The sequence below is a fragment of the Tamandua tetradactyla genome, chromosome 12 (assembly GCF_023851605.1).
Source record: "Tamandua tetradactyla isolate mTamTet1 chromosome 12, mTamTet1.pri, whole genome shotgun sequence".
In the NCBI taxonomy this organism is placed as follows: domain Eukaryota; kingdom Metazoa; phylum Chordata; class Mammalia; order Pilosa; family Myrmecophagidae; genus Tamandua; species Tamandua tetradactyla.
In genome coordinates this window covers 32640765-32658524 of record NC_135338.1, presented here as the reverse complement: position 1 = coordinate 32658524, position 17760 = coordinate 32640765, and the positions used below count along the sequence as shown (strand labels likewise).

General features: G+C 46.4%; 1 protein-coding gene across 3 annotated transcripts in view; it reads left to right on the top strand.

The window, feature by feature from the left end:
- Positions 1-248: 248 nt before the first annotated feature.
- MIDEAS (mitotic deacetylase associated SANT domain protein) overlaps positions 249-17760 on the top strand; it is a 69162-nt gene continuing 51650 nt past the window's right edge. For 2 of the 3 annotated variants that reach the window (XM_077123004.1, XM_077123009.1), the window contains exon 1: positions 2975-3098. The gene's annotated coding sequence lies outside the window, so the exon portion shown is untranslated. Of the gene's footprint in view, positions 367-2974; positions 3099-17760 lie in introns of those variants that run through there. The other variant, XM_077123006.1, reaches the window with a different exon arrangement.

Below are 17760 nucleotides of genomic sequence, written 5' to 3'. Positions count from 1 at the left end.
CAGAGAGGAAATGATGCTGAGGGAAAGGCACCATCATGTGGACAGAATGTTCTTCATGGCCCTGGAAACAGTTGTAGAGGTGATTCTCAACAGAGATAGTCCGTGACTTTCTCTTCACCTGCAGGACTGCAAAGCCTTTCTTTCTCGTTTTTTGACCCCCCCCCCCCCCATGGAATCACCCACCCTTTCTTTCTGCCAGAGTTGAAGGCCCTGTTTTCAAGACTTCCAGGACCAATGCTTAACCCCGTGGCCACTGGTTGTGGCCTGAGGATCCTGGGATCAGGGTAAATGCCCCCAGGAAGAGGAAGACAACTCCTGGACAGATGTCAGGACTTGTGACATGAAGACATCTGCATGTACTGACAGGTAGTGACTCCCAACACCAAGTCCTCCTGGGAACAAGCAGCAGTCCACGCCCTCTGACCTAGTTTAAATTCCAGGATGACCCTTGCTCTGCAAAAGGGCTGAGAGCCAGGGGCTTCTGTTCTTTCGATTTGTGTGTTTCACTTAGGTCTCCATTAGCTCCCTGTCTCTTCCTCCATGTTCTGTTTCCCACACGAGGCTGTCATTGGGCACAATTGACTTCTCCATTGATCTCTTTGTTAGTTATCTATGGCTGTGTAATGAATTGCTCCAAACTTAGTGGGTTAAGACAAGAAAGCATTTATTATCTTATGGTTTCTGTACCTCAGGAATCCAGGCAGTTTAGCTGGGTGCCTTTGGCTCAAGATCTCTCTTAAAGTTGGAGTCAGGCTGCTGCCTGGAGCTGAAGGTCTCACCTGAAGGATCCATCCATTAGCATGCGGGTGGGGAATCCTTTCCAAGCTCAATACTGGCTGTTGGCAGACCTCAAACCCTCTCCACACGGCTGCCTCCGGACATGGCTTCCCCCCTCCCCTTCCCTGGGGAAGCGATCCAAGAGAGCGCACCCACGATGGAAACCACAGGATTCTTTTTATAACCTAATCTCAGAAGTGACATCATATCACTTCTGCCATATTCTATACGTTAAAGTGTGTCAGTCATCCCGGCCCACACTCAAGGGGAGGGGATTACCAGCAGGGCCTGAAGGCCGGGAGGCAGGGGATTATCGGGGGTCCTTCTTAGGGGCTGCCTACCACAGCCTCCCAAGTGCAGTGGGAAATGGTGCCTCTGTTTGCCCCACACTCCAGCCACCAACCGCCCTAAACTGCAATGTGTGTGTGTGTGCATATATATATGTGTTAAGCCTCCACACATTTACATAGTCTGCTAATTACTCCGAGGCATGCAGAAATGCTGAATATTCATGGTTGTGACTGACGGTTTGGAATCACAATGCTGAACAAAGAAATATTCTCCTTTTGTGCTAGCAAACACCGATTATCACGTGATTATGTTTGGAAGCCTCAGTGGTGTATTCTCTCCATTCCTCCTGATTATATCTTTGGTTGCCTTAAGCAGAAAGAACTAAGGAATTATTTCTATCTGTTCCAAAATCGAAACGGGCAATCCCTCCGACACCCCCCCACAACGGGATGAATGCAATGAAAATTTCAGCATGTCATCATTATCGAGAGTCTAATAATCACTCCTTTCTTTCTCACAGCAATATTATTTTTCTTACATGGCACATTTTGTATTTATTAACGTGCCATTAGTGTCTCAGTAAAATCAGAACTAGAGTATAACAGCTGCAATGTGGGGGATTTTCTGTTGCTAGGAGAGCTGTGATCCTCAAACTGCCAACCTTTGGGTGAGTCTGCATTTGCGGCTTCCTATGAGATGTTAAGGCAGACCTGGGGAACATTTCCCAGATGTTACTTTCCACCAGTTTTACATCCACCTTTCTGGACAAAGCCTTCACTTAAGTCTATGGTTTCCGTGCTTCGGTAAAAAGATGAAGTATTGGCAGGAGTTCTGTCATCTGGCCAACTGCTAGTAGAAGCAGTATTTGGTGAAAAAAGGAAAATTGTTGTGTCCTAACTGATGCCTTTGAACCACCTTTAAAAAGGTTCCTGTTTTCTGCGAGAAGCTACAATGAAGCTAATGTTTCTGTTATGAAAGCCCTCCACTAGTTTCAAATATCGCCTTTAAAAAAAAAAAGAAAGAACCACAGCAAAGGCTAAATCCATTTTCTCTCTAGCCTCACTGGATCAGGAATTCTCCTCTGAAGACTATTTTATTGTTACTTCTCAGGAACCAAAATAGGTGGCTTTTGTTGTTGCAGTTTTTAATACAGGAAGAAAATTTACTTTAAGCAAAGATACATTTCTGAATTACTATTGCCTGAAGCTCCTCCTCTCAGGATTCCACTCTCCACCTTCCTCTCTAAGTCACTTCTGGCTAGAGATGAAACACGGAATGTATCAGACCCCAAAGAGATCTGTAAATTAGCGTATAACGGGAAGAGGTGGGAGTCAAGGGGTAGGGTTAGAACTGAAACCATTTTGCAGCCCCAACGTGGGCACTGAAACATGCATGATAATTCGCAAATATTCTGCGCTCCTGTAACCGGGGAAAGGTCCAAGGACGGCCCTGTAGACCCTTTGGGGGAGAATGGGGGGTAGGAAAGAGAACTCCAGGAAGGAAAGCGGTGTTATACGGCCCAGTTTAGGCATTATTTGGCAAAACACAGACCACACAGGACCTTTCCAGCCTCAATCCCGAACTGAAAAGCTCTCTCTTCCTCCCCCACCCTTTTGTTTGGAGAAGGGCGGCGGGGGGGGGGGTGTTCTTCTGGAACCCCAGCTCTCCCGGGTTCCTTGAACCATTACCCCCCCTCCCGCCCCCAGCCCCAAGACCACCTTACAGCCCCAGCCAGAGGACAGGGCGCCTCAGCTTCTTCGGCGCAGAAGCGACCCCGGCGGCTCCGGGCTTCCCTCGACAGTCGAGGGCGCGCAGGGCCGGAGGAGACTGGACCGGGGACGCGGGCGGGGCCGGCGATAGCTCGGCCCGGCGCGCCACCGCGCGAGCGGCTCGGTTACAGCCCGGGCCGCGCCGCCCGCTCGGCGAGGAAGTGACGATTGCGCCGTCCCGAGAGCAACAAAGTTTGAGTTTGCGGGCCGCGCTCCCCAGCGCCCCGCGCCCCTCGAGCGGCCCGGGGACCCGGTGCTCAGGTGAGCTGCGCGGGCTCGGCATCCCCTCCGCGCGGCCGGCGCGCAGACGTGGGATTTTGGGAGTGTTTCGGGGCTCGGGCATGCCTCGAGGGCGGGGATGTGGCGGGCCGGGCTGAGGCGGCCCGGCGGGCGCGGGGGTCCCGGGAGCGCAGCGGCCGGGGTCTGGGGGTCCTGGGCTGCGCTTCTGTTGTCGCTGGTTTGCGGAGGGACTGTAAACCGCCGCGGCTGCAGCCGGGCCCTCTGCAGGCGCCCTTTGCGAGAGGAGGGTGCGGGGAAGGGCCTTCCCTGGGTCAGCGACTGGGGCTAACCCTCTACTCCTCGCCCTGCTGTCCCCGCCCCGGGTTTCCCAGGGAAACGTTCTCTTTCTCCTCACAGCTCTCGGTGAGCTTGCAGGAAAGAAGTTAAAGGAACTTTCCCCCATACTTTTATTTGCTTGGCCCTCCAATGACCAAGAGCAGAGCAACAACTCGGAAGTTTGGGAAAACGAGCCTTCTGCAATTTCGGAACACAAATCCCGAATTGTCCCCAAATCCCTTTTAAACAAATCCCTCCTGTCTCCCTCCCCCTTTATACTTCCCCATCACGTCCAGAACACAACAGTAATCGCTAAGGCCTAACACTTTGCAATTTAGCCATAAAAACTGTCAGCACACCCACGTACATATGTGAGTGCTTTATATATAAAACTCTGAAACCTTCTGACTCTGACATCTAGTTCTTTCTGTTTTCTAAAACTGTTAGGGCTGCAGGATTGTGTTTGGGAACTTAGGTGGTGGTTCCCCACGCCCTCAGTAGCCTCGTGGCGCAGGGTTTTTAAAGAACAGCTGAGAAGTTTTCTGACATCCTTGCAGAGTAACTTGTGGCTGGCGGGCGGGCGAGTGGCGCCCCGGCTCCCCGTTTTCGAGCCTATCTGCAAGTAAGTGTAGTAGCAGCGGTCGGGCGGCGGCGGGGACACGTTGGTGTGTGCAGGAATGTGCGTCCGTGCCTTGCAGACTCGGAGATGGGATGTCTGGAGGTTGAATCGTGCTGTTCCTAGCAGCAGCTTCCTGCCGGCGTGTAATTACAGCGTGATTGCACAGTCAGGCATTGTTGGCGTGGATGTTTTTACACAGGCTATTGTGCAAGACCTCGGTGGCCGGGAACAAAACGCAGATTTGCATTGCAAATGTTCAGGACAGATCTGGGCCTGAGCTGCAGTCACCAAGATCTTTTTGTCTTTTAACCTTTACTAGGTAATTTATTTCCCTTGCCTCTCCCTCACCTCTGACAACTTGCTAACTGCCTGAGAGGTGGAGAGACTCATGAGGGCTTGGGGACTGAAATGTGCCTTCCATTTCAAGACCCCTCCACTGGGACTCTACCCTTATTTGTGTCTGTATAAAATGTGGAATGATGTCAGCAGGAAAAGGAGATGGGAGATGTCTATTGACTTCCCTAGACGGGAAAGCTCTTTGAATGAGTAAAATTGTATCGTGCCAGATTTGGGGCAGGGTTGCAAAGAGGACACGTCAGAAGTGTGACTGAGCCAACGAGCTGGACTTTGAGGCTGGAAGTGCCAGCTGCAGTAATTTAGATGGGCCCTAATTCCTTTATTGTGTTCTGGGCAAAGGACAAGTGCTGGGGCTTTGAGACTGTGTGTCTGTGCCTGCGTCTGGAGGCAGGGGGCAGAGGAATGATTCATGCACCTTTCTCCAAAGGGGCCCCAGGCCTACATCCAAAGCAAGGCCTGCAGCACGTTATGGGGATAGGATGGGAGGGTGTCACCACACCTACTGGGATGCCCCAGCAGCACAGGAAAGAAGCAAGCCAAGCCTACAAGTGTGGAAAGAAGGCAAACAGGTTCTCTTTGAAGGCCTCAGAGGTGATTAGTTGTAGTAGAGAGATTTAAAACACAGTCAGGCAGCATGTACTGGAAGTCTGCAGGGCCATCCTTACATCCCAAATTTCAGTCCTCCTGCTCCCTGCCCTAAGCAAAAGACCCATAGAGCAGCCCTGTGCTCCTTGGTGTTGCTTGTGAGTGGGAGCTGTCGCTTTGTGAGCATCTCCAAGGCCCTGCTGAGGGTGCTGTGTGATTCGGTGGCACACCCCACTGCTGTGCCCAGAGTGGCAGGCCCCCAGGGCCCTGGCCCGCTGGAACTCCCTCACACCTAGCCTTCTCCCCAGATGAGTGACTGAGCCTCACCTGGAGGGAAAATGCTGTTTTGCTGCTTCATGCCACCCTGTGTCACGGGCACAGTGATCATTTATCAAACCAAAACATTAGGGCACAATCACTGGCAGGTACCTGTGTGCTTCCAGGGACTCAAGGACAAACAGGACAGTTCTGGAAAGTCTGGGATGTACGGACACAGTTGCACAGGGTAATGAGGTTTACAGCAAAAATACCACCAGGGGTTACGCAACCCCCTATTCTAGGTACATTTGGGCTTTGACTTAAGTTCCTGGTTAACTGTATAGCCCAGCCAGGGCTGCTTTATTGAGGACTTATTAGTCCTCAGCACCAGTCTTTTTTTTTTTTTTAATTTTTATAAACAAACACACCTTCTCCCCCTCCCTACTTCCCTCCCCTCCCCTCTCCCCCCACCTCCCAACCTTTAATCTGCTTTCTGTCTCTGCGAATGTGCTATTCCTGGTCATCTCTTATGTAATAGCATACAAATTTTGTCCTTATGTGTCTTTCTTATTTCACTGAGCATGCTTTCCAGGTTCTCCCATGTTGCAACATGTCTCATAACTTCATTCTTTCTTAAAGCCGAATAATATTCCATTTTTGCATATGTGCACATTTTGTTTATCCATTCACTTTTTGATGGATGCTTGGTTGCCCCTAGCTTTTGGCTCTTGTGAATAGTGATGCTGTAAACATTGGCGTACCAGTATCTGTTTGCGACCCTGTCTTCATTCTCTTTGGGTACATACCTAGAAGTGTCTTGGTCAAATGGTATTTTTACATTTAACTTTTTAAGGAACTGCTATTTTGCTTTCCACGGTGGCTGCACCATTTTACATTCTCACCGACAATGTGTTAGAGTTCTGGGCATCCTCACCAACACTTATATTCCACTTAAAAAAATAATAGCCATCCTTGTGGGTGTGAAGTAGTATCTCATTGTAGTTTTAATTTCCATTTCCCTGATGACTAATGATGTTGAGCATCTTTTATGTGTTTATTGGCCCTTTGTATATCTTCTTTGGAGAAATGTCTATTTAAGTCTTTTGCCCATTTTTAAATTGGGTTGTTTGTCTTTTTGTTGTTGCATTGTAAAAATTCTTTGTATATTCTAGATATTAAACTTTTATGAGACAGGAGGTTTGAAACTATTTTCTCCCATTCTGTAGTTTTTTTCACTTTCTTGATAATTTCCTTTGATGTACAAAAAGATTTATTTTGATTTGTTTTTTTTGAGGGAGGGGCATGGTCCGGGAATCGAACCTGGGTCTCCCGCATGAAAGGTGGGCATTCTAACCACTGAACTACCTGTGCATGCTTTTATTTTGATTTTGATTAAATCAAATTTATGTATTGTGTCTTTTGTTGCTTGGACTTTCAGTGTCATAGCTAAGAATCCAATTGCTGAATTCCAGGTCATGAAGATTTACCTCTATGTTTATCTTCCAAGAACTGTGTAGTTTTAGCTCTTGTATTTAGGCCCTTGGTCCATTTTGAGTAGACCAGCGCTAGTTTTGAAGGAGGCAGTCCCTTCTGATCCAAAGGAAAGTAAGCTAGTGTTTGCAATGCTTTGTGTCCCTGTAAAACCTGCAGAGACTGAAAGTACCCTAAGGCCCTTTCAGAAGGGCTGGCCTAGAGAGCAGAGGGGAGGGACCTCTTGAGAAGGCACAGAGAAGGAAGGAAGCCAGGCTCCCTGGAGTTGGTGAGTCACTTGGATCAGCCACTACACAAATCTTCAGTTCAACCTCATTTTTGTGCGTAACTCAGACCCTTCCCCTTGGCTTGCTTTGCCTTGCCTCTGCTTCCACAGAGCCTACCCCACAGTCATTCCCAGTCCAGTTTAAGACCGGAAACTTAATCCTGACTTCCTCTCCCACCTTACGTAAATACTGATTTATGGCTTGAAGCTGCTGCCCAGTTCGGGAACAGCCCTGTCTGCTGCCTTGCTTTGCACAATTGGGAATAATACTGTGACCGTTCTGATTCAAAACTTGACAGAGTTTTGTTTTTTAAAATCATTGTATTGTTTTAAGAGGAAAATTATTGGAGGTAGTCAGAGAATTCAGTAACTCTGGCACAAACCCCGGGTGCTACTGAGAGAGGCAAACGGAGAAGTCCCCTGCAAGAGAATGGTCTTAGAATGGAGGCTTTTTTGCTGTCTAGACCTGATATTTATATTTCTGTTCATCTGCTTCCTCCTGGCTGCCTCATTCCTGACACCACAATCCAGTGTTTTGACATCACAATTAATCTCCATAAAAGGAGGCAGAGCCCCAGCCAAAAGAGGGCATTCTAGACTCTAAAGAAAGCACTGCAATTTTCCAGATGCTGTGGTTGGCAGTTTCAACCAGCAGCCTCATTTCTTCCTCTAAAACATGCCTTCTCACCCCCACTCCCCATTTCTCCTCACTTAAGCATCCTTTATGAAACCCTTAAGCCTTTTTTTTGGCCCTGTCCACATGACATAAGGCAAACGCTTTATGACTGTCTCTCTCAAAATGCTACTTGAAATACACACAAGGCTTTGAATAAGCCTCGGGTAAAGAAGGGCTGCTCTATAATCTCTCTTAAAATGCCTGTTTGCACGGGTCACTCTTCTGCTCAGTAACCTTCAATGGCTCCCCACTGCCTGCATGATAAGGGTCAAACTCCTCGGCTGGCAGTAGGGACCTTCCACACAGGATTCTGGCCTCCACCGTTCACTGCCCTAACCTCTGGCTCTGACCCAGTGACCCAGTCTTTGTGTTTTGTCCAAACAGCTGGTGGCCACCATCCTTATCTCCCCTGCTTCCCAGGAGCTGGAATGCCTTCTCTCTTTTCCTTCCCACCTGGCTCAGACCTGTTCTCCTTCTAGCCCCATTCACGTTCTCCTCCTTCACAGAACTTCTCTTGTTTAGCTTGTGGGCCCCCCTGAGACTCTGGTAGCACCCATTGAGGCCTGTGCTGAGGAAAATCTTGAATCCTTCTCTGAAGAGTCTCAGCTTCTCTGCTGAGCCGTGGCTCTGACCACATCCTTCATTCAGCTCCTTCAGTGTACTTTTGCAGGGGTACATAGCAGCACTTTTCAACTAAACTGGAACCCCCCATTTTTTATATACCTTTGTGTGTCCAGGTCCAGCATTCCACATAGAGCAAGTCCTCGGTAAATGTCCAAATTGTCTATGCACTGGCACCCCACACTCAAGCCAAGCACCAAGGACCACAGCTCCTTAATTCTGGACATTTGCCCAACACTGCCTTCTCCTGCCCATCAGTCTCTCTCTGGCTTCTCCTGGTTTTAGCCCTCACTGCTCTCCATTTCCAGTCCCCTTTCCCCCCTGGGTGCCTAACCTTGTCTGTCCAACTTGGGCACTTGGCCCTCCTTGTCCTGAATTGGGACTTGCTGACCTGCCCCAGGATGCCCTATGCCTCAGCATAGGTTCTGAGGGCAGTGGGGAGGGTTCATTACCTGGGTCAGCCTGGCCTTCTGTGAGACCCAGACTGACAGGAGGAGATAAGGCTAGCTCTTAGGCAGGCTTGTGCAGAGGGCAGAGAGATGTTTGCTTCCCAGTGGATCGGTCGCAGGTTCGTTTTGTCCAAATAGGTATTTTGAACCTATAAAATTTAAACTGTACAGCTGAGGCTTGGAAAGGTCCTGCGTAAACCCTAACATCAGGTTTGCCAATAGGGATTCTGTTCCTTCCACCCAGGTCTCGTGCTGTGAATCACCACCTCCTTACGAGAGGTTTTTTTTTTTTTTTTTAGTATTGAGATATCATTTAGAAATTATAAAATGCACCCTATCAGCTAGTTTCTTTAGAAAGGTTTGTTTTATTTAAAAATAAAATCTAGTAGATTCTATTTTTCAGTTTTCTATTTTATATTTAAAAAGGTGGTTTAAAATTCAAAGGATGCGTTAGGTTATATAGTGTAAAGTGAGTCTCAAAACAAAATGAAAGAGGGATCCCAAATATTAACATATATATATATAAATAAATGTATGTAAATACAATAAAAACCTATTTTAACCTTGAGGGAAGGAGGTCCTTCTTAAGAAAAGTTCAAAGCCCAGAAGCCATAAGAAAATAAATAAGTAGATACATTTGATTACATAAAACTTTGAAAAAAAAAAAGAATTTCCCGTCTTTAATGTCCCCTGTTTCATCAATCCTCCGTTTGTCCCTTCATAGGAACTACACTTAGTCACTGAAATTTCTGCTGCCCTTCCAGAGATAGTCTTTGCAGACAGAAGAAAATATGAATATACAAACGAATGCTAACATGCTGTATGCAGAATTCTGTACTATAGGATTCTATACCTTACTTTTTTCACTTAATATAACTTGGAGATTATTCTATATTACTACACTTAGACCTGCCTCATTTTTTCCCCAATGGCAAAATTGTATTCTACTGTAGGAAAATACTGGTTAAATTTATATTTAACCAGTCTCCTATTGGGTTGTTTCCAGTCTTTTGCTACTACACACAGTGTTGCAGTTAATATATTAAATTACTTTTAATTAAATAGCTTCATGAATATAGGTATAGGTACAACTGGAATTAATATTAAAAAAACTATTCTTGAAAAGTTAAAGTTAAGCAATAACGGAATTTAAATAAGTCAATATCTTTGAATCCATTGTTTCATAAGATAATCAACTTTTAGAACTTAATGGAATCTTAGGGACTGTATCATCCAGCTCCTGTTTTGTAGTAAGTACAGTAAAGGATCTCCAAAAATCATGTGGTTATGTCTCTTGGTTATGTCTTTTGGAAAATGTACAGAATTTAAAGCTGGGAAGGGCACCTATGCTAACACTTTCATTTTTACTAAGGCTCAGAGAGGCTAAGTGATTCTCTAAGGTCACACAGCTGCTTAATGTAAGAGTCAGGGCACAAAACTCACATTCTATTTCCTTTGGCCATTCTGCATTGACAATCTTAAGTTATCATCATTATCAGTTCTAGTATGTTTGTGTGTAAGCCAAGAAATTTTTCTATTCACTTTCTTTAAGGCAGTACAAAGACTTAAAAAGAAGAAACTTCAAAAAAAATTTTTTTTTAAAAAGAAGGCAAAAGAAGATATGGGTCATATGTTTAATGGACTTCTTACCATTGCATTCTCTAATTGCAATTTTAATTGTTATTAAAATATCGATTCTCCAAAGCATTTTATTTTTCTTTTGTTGCTCAGACTTTTGTGGTAAAGTTTAGGAATTCATTGCCTAATAAAAGGTCCAATTTACATAATTTTTGTATGTGGTGTGTGTTAAGGGTCCAATTTCATTCTTTTAAATGTGGCTATTCAGTTTTCCCAGCACCATTTGTTGAAGAGACTGTTCTTTTCCTATTGAGTGGACTTTGGCACCCTTGTTAAAAATAAACTGGCCACAGATGTGAGGGTTTATTTCTGAACTCTCAATTCATCTTCGTTGCTCTATATGTTAGTCCTTCTGCCAGTACCACACTGTTTTGATGACTGTTGATTTGTAATAAGTTATGAAATTAGAAAGTGCATGTCCTTCAACTTTCTTCTTCTTTTTCAAGATGGTTTTGGCTATTCAGAGCTCCTTTGCCCTGCCATATGAGTTTGATGATTGACTTTTCCATTTCTGCAGAGAAGACTGTTGGAATGGGATTGCGTTGGATCTGTAGATCTGTCAGTTAATGACATCTTAGTAATATTACATCTTCTGATCCATGAACACAGAATATTTTTCCATTTATTTAGGTTTTTAAAATTTTTCTTTCAGCAATGATTTGTAATTTTTTGTGTACATCTTTGGTTAAATTTATTCTTAGATATTTTATTCTTTTAGTTGCTAATATAAATAGAATTGTTTTCTAGCTTTCCTTTTTGGATTGTTTATTGCTAATGTATAGAAAAGCCACTGATTTCTGTGTGTGCTGATCTTATAGCCTGCTATTTTGCTGAATGAATTTTTATTTTTTATTTTTTTGGGTGCATGGTCTGGGAATCGAGCCTGGGTCTCCCACATGGAAGGCAGGCATTCTAACCATTGAACCACTTGTGCACTGTGTTGAATGAATTTTTAGCCATAGTAGCTTTGTTGTGGGATTTTCTATATATAGGATCATGTTATCTGTGAGTAAGGATAGTTGTACTTCTTCCTTTCCAATTTGGATTCCTTTTATTTCTTTTTCTTGCCTAATTGCTCTGGCCACAACTTCTAGTACAGTGTCGAATAACAATGGTGGAAGTGGGCATCCTTGTACCTGATCGTTGGGAGAAGGCTTTCAGTCTTTCACCATTGAATATTATGTTAGCTATGGGTTTTTCATATATGCCCTTTATCACATTGAAGAAGTTCCCTTTGATTCTTAGTTTTATGAGTGCTTTTTTTAAATCAAGAAAGTGTGCTGGATTTTGTCTGTCAAATACTTTTTCTGCAGCAATTGAAATGATCATGCATTTTCTCCTTCATTCTATTCAAGCAGTATATTAACATTGATTCGTTTCTTATGTTGAACCTACCCTTGTGTTTCTGGGATAAATCCTGCTTGGTCATGGTATATATCCCCAAAGCCTTCTAACCAGCCTCAGTTGACAGCCAGATTACCTAGTGGTTTCTGAGTGTAGAACATGGGTTCCCCTCCCTGCATTTTCCTTTGGTATGCAGGGAAGCTTGATTATTTCAATATGCATGACTTAAGTGGACATATGTAAAATTTCCATTGTTCCATGCTTTATGGGAAGAGCATGGAAGCTGTAAGTTAGGAAATAGCCATATGGGTTTAAGCAAGACTCTTAGAATAGGTAAGCAGGGTGTAATGAAGAGGAGATTCAGGGTAGGGTTTTGTTTGTCATTTGGTAAACTTCATTCAATAAGTATATTCATACCAAGTAGTTGGGTATCGATATAGACTTCTGATAGGTGTTTGAAAACTGGCACATATCAATTCTTTCACACATCCTTGGATAGTTTTTTGAGATTCACTTAACATAAAATTAACTATTTAAAATGTACAATTCAGTGGCATTTAGTACATTCACAATGTTGTGCAGCCATCACCTCTATCTAAAAGCATTTTTATCACCCCAAAAGAAAATCTCTACCCATGAAGCCATCATTCTCTTTTCTTCCCCTCCCCGCCTCCCCCAGCAACCACCAATCTATGTTCTGTCTTTATGGTTTCACCTGTTCTGGATATTTCATATAAATAGATTGGCACAATGTGTGACCTTTTGTGTCTGGCTTCTTTTATTCCACAGAGTAGGTTTTATACTTTGATAGTATCACCTAGGATTGAGATATAGGACCAATACTTGGTGTGGGACTGGAAGAGGGCAGTGCTCAGGCGTAGCAGACTATTTCCTCTGCTGTAAGGCCCTGGCCATCCATGCCCCTCTCCATTTCTTCCCTGCCATTATCTCCTCCACCCTGCAGCCTCCCTGTTGCAGGCCATTGCAAGAACCCTGCATGGAATCTATATTCACTTCCTTAGCAGGTCTCCTGACAGCATGGATGGGACCCCTTAGGAGCCGATAGCCACTCTCCAACTCCCACTTGCATTTGCAGTAGAGGTGGTGGAAAGGCTCAGGATTCCCTCCATCTCTCCAAGAAGACCATACTGATCTATGCAGCCGCATTGAGGATCTGACTTCTGAAGTCAGTTCTGAAGAAAAAGAAAATTGGCTGTAGCAGCAGCAGTGGTAATCCTGCCCATCGTGGTTTATAGCATGTTTTCCCTACATTCTTCATATTCTCATTTGTTCATGCTACATGCATTTAAAGAGCCCCTACTGTGTTCTTGGTTTTGGGCTAGATATTGAGGATACAAAGATAAAAAAGATTCAGGTTCCCACGTTCAAGGCACTCATGATCTGTGAGGGAAAGAAACATGCACAAAGGTCAAGAACAGTTAAGTGCCACAGAAGTTAGTGGGAAAGCATTCAGGGGTCTTGGGCTCAGAGGAGGGATTGGTCACTCTGCCAGGTCAAGGGAGAGCGTCATGTTAGGAAAGGCCTAGGATGGCCCCAGAGCCTCGCATTGTACCTGTGCTTGGGAAATGCCCTGGAATTAATGAATGAGAGTCTTTCTAGAGAAGCTGGTGTTTGGGCTGAGTTCTGAGAAATGGAGTAGGAGTCTAGCAGGTGGCAAAGGGTGTCAGCAAAGGCATTCCAGGCATAGGGAACAGCTCAGTCGAGGCTGGAGGTGTGACTCAACGAGGTCTGCTCTGGGAGCTGCAGGTGGTGGGGTGTGGATAGAGCCCTGGTAGGGATGTGGTGCTGAAGGCAGGGATCACACTGTGGGCCAGTTATCAGGCTATGGGCCAGACTGTGTCAGCTGGGAGGTTTGTACCTTATCCTGAGGGCAATGGGGAGCCACTGAGAACTAGGCAGGTGGTGAGTGCATGTGTGATGTGATCACATTTTCTTTTTGCATGATCATTCAGCTGTGGTGTGGAGGTCTGATTGGAGAAGGGGTAAGATGGGCAGCAGAGCGACCACTGAGGAGGTCATTGCAGTCATCGTGGCAAGACAGACCAAGTCTGAGCTAGAGCAGTTGCTTTGGGAGGAAAAGGGAGAAATAAGCCAAATTAGGAAGGTGTCAAGGGGTCAGGTTGATCAGGAACCAACTGAATGTATGGAGCAAGAGAGAAATCAAAGTGTTAGCCCTGGTTTCTGCAGAAAAAGGAGCAGGTTTTAGAGAAAAGATAAAGAGTCTGATTTTGTGTCTGTTGAGTTGGAGATACCTGTGAGACATCCAGCAGAGCTGTCTGAGGAGCAGCTGGACACAGGATCTGGGACAGGCACTCCCCAAGAGATGGCATAGGGGTGTTGTCTCCCACTCCCCACCTAATTTCTGTTAGTCCAAACTAAGCCACGCCAAATAAACATATCATTTAAGCAAAAATGATTGCTTGCTGTGCAGCTATAGCTTGAAGACAAGTTCCAGACAAACCTGATTAGTCCCGTTAGCCCCTCTGTCTATCAGACGTTCAGGAGCAGACATTTGGAAATCACTAGCACATACAGTGAGCCAGCTGGAGCCAGAGAGCAGATGATATCACTCAAGGAGAGCACGTGGAGTGGTTTGTGTGCGTGTGTATCAATATTTAAGGGGTGTGGTGCGGGGGTGTCAGCCACAGAAACTGGGAAGGAACTGCCAGCGAGGAAGGAAGGGAACCAGGAGTGTCAGGGGGGCGAGCAGAGGAGGGGGTTTTGCATTTTATGGAGATGGGAACTATGATTTTCTGCATCCTGGTGCAGCACATGGCCTATGAAAGGGTTCCCATGGATTGTTATTAAACTAAATTGGAATTGATCAACTGCTTATCAGTGGTGAAATCAAGAAAAAGTGCACTCAAAAGAATGATTGATTTAGAAATTAGGCTATTGGGGGACCTTTGCCAGAGATGCTTCTCGTTGATTTAACCTCCCTGTGAAGTGCAAGGTATCATCTTTGCTGAGGATTAAAGTGGCATGTGCAAGCCCTAGAACCCAGGTCTCCTGACTCCAGCTCCAGGGTAACTTCCCCTCTGCTGGTGAAAAAATAGGGAAGAGCCCAAGGAACAGGGAGGTCTTTAATTTCTGATATTGATTCCCCAAACTGGGGCACTGGGTCAGGCCCATGGCCAGCGTGGATTGTTCTGTGCAGCATGGGTGGCATTTGTCCATATCTGTGATCATGAGGTGCTGGATCTGCGCCCTCTCAGCTGGGGTGTGGGTATTGCAATTAGACTTTCTTCCCAGAAGAACAGATGGAGACTAGCACAGGCGTTGTCCCAGGGGCTGCAGGAGCCAGTGTGGAGGTGGAAGGACAGCTGGGTTGTCCAGGCTTTAAGTCTGCAGACAGCAGAAGTTGACTCTAACTAAATTAAGCTAAAAAAGGGATTTATCGGTAGGGTATCTGATGTCTTACTGAATGGCAGGGAAGGCTGGAGAAAGAGGCTTAGAAATTGGGCAGGACCTGTGGGAAGCTGGGTGCCTGGAACTAAAGTCAAACTGGATGCTTCCACTCCCTGCAGAATGAGCTCTGAGCTGTCCCTGCTTTTCAGTGCCCCTCGCTCTGGAGCAGAGCCCAGGCCGAGCATCTGATTGGGCTACCTTAGGTCACACACCCATGTTCTCACTACCACAGTCTCGAGAAGCAAGGCTTCAGCCTCCTAAGCGGCAGATGAACTCCTCCCTCCCGCCAGGACTCTCAATACCAGCATGAGAACCTGGGAAGAGGTGCACATACTAGACTAGAAAAAGCCAACCAGTGTCCACCACAGGAACCTGGCGCCCATTTGAGCCCTCAGAACAGGATTTTGATTAGGAAATGTGCTGGACCTGGGAGGAGGGACATGGGGAATTCCCCATAGACCACAACTTGCGCTTAATCTTTTTGGGTCTCTTCCCAAATCCTTTAGCCTCTAGCTGAGCTTCAGGATTCTTATATATACTGGAGATTTGAGCATTTCATTAGCAATTGGGTTTCTCTTCTGGTATCTGAATGATCTCATTGGAAAAAGGGAGGTCATCCCAGCATCTGGACCATCTCTTCCTATCTGATTCCACTTGGAAAACTTCAGTACAGCCCTGGAAGGTCAGAGGCCAAGGCTTGGCGCTCTGTGTCGAATGGGCTGCTGCGGCTTGAATTCAGTTTCTCCATCAGGGTTGGGCAGGACTGGGAAGGCCACAGGGTGTTTGGAAAGTGCTGACTTGGTTTTCTGACTAGAGTTTAGCGTTCCGGCTTCGGGATTGGTTTGTTGGACCATTGAGGTCCCCATTACAGAAATTGGTCAGAAGACTGGAGCGGCACCTCTTCAGTTCTGAACACATCAGCTCTGTAACCCAAGGCTTGGAGAGCCCTAGTTGAGGTACTCTGCCAGGATCCTGCCTGAGGAAGAGCTGATACTGTCTGTGTGGGGTTGTCAGCATCTCCAGTCACATCTCTGCCCAGTCTCCTCATCCATGAAATGAGAGGGTGTCGGGTTAATTTCCCTTTTTAAGTGTACAATTCAGTGGTATTAATTACATCCACAATGCTGTGCGACCATCACCAACCTCTATTTGCCAAAAAAGAAACCCAAAGCTATTCACCCCAAATAGGAACTCTGTACCCACTAAGTGATACCTCCCCAGTCCCCTCTTCCTCTAGCCCCTGGTAACCTCTGATCCACTTTCTGTCTCTCTGAATTTGTTCCAACCCTTCTTGCCTTCAGTCCTCTGGTTATAGCTCTTTGAAGTGATGGCATCCTGACCGAAATCTTGGTCATTTAGTTCCAATAATCTTAGACAAAGGAATTCATTTCCTTAAAGAAGAAAAAGAAAAATGCAGTTTTGAAGTTACTGGAATCTTTGCTGTGGTGACTGCCAGAGTCCCTGGTGCCTCAGAGTGTGTAGCTGTCACCTCCACAAAGAGAACGTCTGGTGGGGTGCGTTTTGCTGCCCTGGAGTGGAAGCAATTCCTGTGTCTGAGACTTGGTGACCAATGTGGGGCCAGGATGGCCCTGGGGAGGGTAGGAGCAGAGGTGTTCCTGGCCCATTGTGGGCTCTGGCATACGTTTACACTGACCTTGCCTGGATTAAATGAAATTGCATTAAAAGCAGCATTGAAGGATAAGAAGTCTTGCAGGACCTGACATACTTTATTAAAGCACAGCTTTGATCAGGTCACTCCTCTTAAAAACCTTTGAGAGCTGCCCAGGTCCTGCAGGAAAAACTCCACACTCCTTGGAACAGCACACAAGGCCCCCTTTGCGCCTCACCCTCCCTTTCCAGCCTCTTCTGCCACTCCCCCTTCCCTAGCTCAGCTCTCTATATTTTATCTGATTCCTCAATGCTCGGTGAAGCTCTTTCACGCCATCGTGCCTTCACTTATAGTTGTTCCCTCCACCTGGAAGGCCCCTCCAGCCCTTCTACTTCTGGCAGACACCTGCGGGACCAAGCCAGAAGTCAACCTGGCTTCCATGTGGTCTTTCTGAGCCGCCATCTTGGAATTTCTGCAACTGATACTTCCCCTGGTGTAGGAAGAGTTAGTTGTGGGTGTGCCTGGCTCCTCACCAGCCTAGTACAGTGCCTGGCACATCCCAGGTGTCCCAGCATGGGGACTGGGAGGGCAGTCTGAGAAGATGCACAGGAGTAACGGGCAGGCCCAGGAGAGGGGGACGCTCGTGAGCTGATTGCTGGCATACTGGCCTTGGGAACCCTTAGCACCTGCTGGTGGAGTCACCACCTTCCTAGCTCTGCTGCTTCTCTGAGCCTGCGGGAAGCCCTTGGGAGGGTCAAAACAGGGACACAAAGCCCAACACCTGGTCCTCTTTCATCCCAGGGAGGACTCTGAGGGGGCACCCAGCACCTCCACAGAGAGGCGGGAGAGGTGCTGGTAATGAGAAACTGGTTTAAAGGTGGCAGAGACTTACTTCCCTTCCCATTGCCCCAACCCTTGAAGAAGGATAAATTGTGGGCTTCCTCGGTGGACTCCTTAGTTTTCATGCCCAGCGCTGTCTGCTGGCTTTGTGCGCAGAAAGGACTAGGGAAAATGAGCCAGCAGACCA